Source organism: Schistocerca piceifrons, chromosome 6 (assembly GCF_021461385.2).
Source record: "Schistocerca piceifrons isolate TAMUIC-IGC-003096 chromosome 6, iqSchPice1.1, whole genome shotgun sequence".
Lineage (NCBI taxonomy): Eukaryota > Metazoa > Arthropoda > Insecta > Orthoptera > Acrididae > Schistocerca > Schistocerca piceifrons.
This window is the reverse complement of record NC_060143.1, coordinates 105,991,140-105,995,018: the sequence shown is the minus strand read 5'-3', so window position 1 is coordinate 105,995,018 and position 3,879 is coordinate 105,991,140. Positions and strand designations below refer to the sequence as shown.

At 42.7% G+C, this 3,879-nt stretch overlaps 1 non-coding gene across 1 annotated transcript; it reads right to left on the bottom strand.

Annotated features, from left to right (window-relative positions):
* Window positions 1-1,196: 1,196 nt before the first annotated feature.
* Window positions 1,197-1,271, bottom strand: Trnaw-cca. The gene has a single exon. It is a non-coding gene; the product is annotated as a tRNA-Trp (tRNA).
* Window positions 1,272-3,879: the final 2,608 nt, after the last annotated feature.

Sequence of the window (3,879 nt, the reverse complement as noted above, 5' to 3'; positions counted from 1 at the left end):
GCTCTATCAAAAGATCTCTCGTTATAACTTTTATTACCATCTTGTGTGAGATAGCTTACGCCCATAGTCTCAGGCCAACTATGGTTTCCGTCACTCCATGTTTGCTAGAAACCCTTCAGCATGGTCCCTCTTTACTGATGTGCAGTTTCATTTACCTGAAATGAACTAATGCCACCAAGTTACTTTACTCCAATAAAATGACCTCTGCCTCTGTATATAACAACTACATTAATGGAGACCTTTCAGTGAATCTGTCTTCTATTATTAGGATTCATCCCACTTGGTCTGTGGTCATTTTCAGTATTATCAGTGTCTCGTCTATCAATTTCCTCTACTGTTTTCAGAAATTCATCTAGTCTTTTAGTTTTAGTCAACATAAAACATCTCTTACTTGCAGGTAACTTTTCCACTAAGGTGTTAATAATATCAATCTCCTAAACATCCTTATCTAAATACTTCAATCTGTTTGCCATTTCGTTACAAAATTATTTCATATTCTTCCACATTTATCTATTGTACATGGAAGCCATCATAAAAACTTTCACGTCTTTCTGTTTCTCCTCTGTCCAGTATTTTTCCAAAAAAGCTGTTGAATACAGTCCTGCTTGCCTTAGTTTGTTCCACTCTGTAGTTAACATACTCGCTAAACCACTTACAAAAGCTGTAGGATGTAAACTGCCTCTTGTATCGAATTCAAGATTGTTTTAACTGTTTTCTCTAAATGCTGCAATCTGTGGCCTAACCTGATTTCTCTGAGTACTCTCTTTCGTAATTTGTCTACTCTGTCTTTCATGTCATTTGTAACCTGTCTCAGATATGTAACATCTTTCCCATTCCCATTCTCTGTAAAACTACGGACTTTAATGAGTACACCAAAAGTTGTTTGACTACTTACTTTCTTTATTAACAAACGACATAGCGAAATTTTACTTCGGTTTCCAACTGTTCAGATAGATATTGCCCCAATTCCTTTTGTCTACCATCAAGCTTATCCGTAATTCTTTAAGGATTTGTTTAAATTCCTTTTTCGCATCTTTAACTGTTTTTTCTAGCTCGTAATGACCCTTTCCTTTTTTAGCTGTGCTTCTAAACACTTTTGTACTATTGCCACTCCAAATGTCAATAACGTCTACTCTGTTTACATTTTATGTGTCAACTCACTCTGTCCTTGAAACTTCCTGGCAGATTAAAACTGTGTGCCCGACCGAGACTCGAACTCGGGACCTTTGCCTTTGGCGGGCAAGTGCTCTACCAACTGAGCTACCGAAGCACGACTCACGCCCGGTACTCACAGCTTTACTTCTGCCAGTATCTCGTCTCCTACCTTCCAAACTTTACAGAAGTTCTCCTGCGAAACATGCAGAACTAGCACTCCTGAAAGAAAGGATATAGCGGAGACATGGCTTAGCCACAGCCTGGGGGATGTTTCCAGAATGAGATTTTCACTCTGCAGCGGAGTGTGCGCTGATATGAAACTTCCTGGCAGATTAAAACTGTGTGCCCGACCGAGACTCGAACTCGGGACCTTTGCCTTTCGCGGGCAGGTGCTCTACCAACTGAGCTACCGAAGCACGACTCACGCCCGGTACTCACAGCTTTACTTCTGCCAGTATCTCGTCTCCTACCTTACAAACTTTACAGAAGTTCTCCTGCGAAACATGCAAAAAGGCAAAGGTCCCGAGTTCGAGTCTCGGTCGGGCACACAGTTTTAATCTGCCAGGAAGTTTCATATCAGCGCACACTCCGCTGCAGATTGAAAATCTCATTCCACTCTGTCCTTATTCCATTACAGCCTCTCCTGTTTCCATTCTATGTGTCAACTCACACTGCGCAGTTTGGAACTGAGACACCTATAATATATTCTTCGTTTTGGTCTCTGAAACAGTATTCCCTCCACTAATTTCTACAGTAGTCTCATATGTTACATTTTCTAAAATTGATTTAACTTCTTCTCCGTCACTTCATTTGACGTGCCACTGCCTCTCTGCGTTTCCTTTCATTAAATCATCAGTTCCTTAGCCAAATCACAGTAATACCTCTCTGATGTGGAGTTTATTGCAACTAAATGGATCTCCGACGTATTTCGAGATCAGCGGGCGTTTTGGCAACTCTCCCCGCCAATACAGAGTGTTCCCAGTCAGAGAGACAATAGCTTCCACAGACTGTAATATTTGTCGAGATGCCAATTTTGGGCAACAGGTGACTTCTTGTCAATTTACACAGATCACTTTCTTTCAATGCACCTAAATCAGACTTTGGATCAGGATCGTGGGACATTGGCTGGTCGATGAAATGTAATAATGCTATCCAAACAGCTATTATTTTGATTTTCTTTTATTAGGCAACCAGTTTCGACTATCCAATCACATCTTCAGGCCTGTCACTTGAGTGACAAGGCAGTAATATTCGTACCTGCCTTCATGGATACCTGAACTTCATGAGCAGATGTGCTCTTCACATATGTGACAGCAAATGGGAGAGTTTCTGTCACGTGTGTATCTACGAGAGCAAATACTAATATTGGTGCCTTGTCTTTTATATGCACTAATGGTAATTGGAGTCATTCCCGCAATAACCTGGAGGTGACGTGATTGGAGAGTCGAAACTGGTTGCCTAGCTAAAGAACATCAAAATAACGGCTGTTGGCAAAGTATTATTACAGAGTCGTTCTACATTCCCTTTCTCACTCAGCTAATCTATTTTCTTACAAACGATTTCTTATCAGTAAAACAATATTTACAGTCTTATAAACACACTATAACATCAACAAATTAAACATACAGACTTTAACTATTCACTCGTTTCCAAAATTAAAGCAATATACCACTGTTTCGAATGGCGCTGAGCACTATGGGACTTAACATCTGTGGTCATCAGTCCCCTAGAACTTAGAACTACGTAAACCCAACTAATCTAAGGACATCACACACATCTATGCCCGAGGCAGGATTCGAACCTGCGACCGTAGCAGTCGCGACCACTGTTTCCCCCTCCTGTGTCTGATTCACAATATAACCATACAAAATGTCAACAGGTGACCGTGCGATCATTTTCTGCACGGAATATGGCATCCTAGCAACGGACAACAAGGCCAACGATGGTGTCAGGTCACCTATCAAAGGTGGGTAGTGCTTGCCAGGTAGTCATACACCCTCAATCACTGTGTACACAGTCACAGAGGGTGCAGTATGACACAGAGAAGGCGCCTGCCAGACCCTCTGTGGTGGTGGGCCTTAGGAAGAATGGAAGCAGGACAGTCGCAAACTGATATGTCCCGATGGCGTATTGAGAATCATTCTGTTGTTTCTCAGACGCGGCGACAGTTGACAGAAGCCGACGCTGTATCCCAAAGCCCAGACCAGGGCCGACCACATCTGACATCAAAAAGAGTGGACCAGTATTTGCCTGTAACGGCATGACAGTACCGCCTCAGTACTGCACAGCAACCGTCATCTGACCTGGCAGCACCCACTGGAAGTGTTGTTTCGAGGCAAACGTCGTACACAAGGCTTCAGCAGAGCGGCCTTTACTGTCGAAGACCTGCTGTATGTGTACCTCTGATGCGTCTTCCCAGAAGGGAACATCTAGAGTGGAGTCGTCAACATGCCACATGGACCATGGAACAATGGATCAATGTTCTTTTCACAGAAGAGTCCCGATTTGGCCTGGAGAGTGATTCTCGAACGATTCGCATCTGGAGGGAAAGTGGAACACGATTTCGTGACCCAAACATTGTGAAAGAGACCGATATCGAGGAGGATTTCTAAAGGTGTTGGCAGGAATTATGGTGAGCACTCACACACCTCTTCATGAAATTTGTATTGGTGAATTGGAATGGTTTAATTGCCGTCAGGTATCGTGAAGAAATCTTGGAACCTA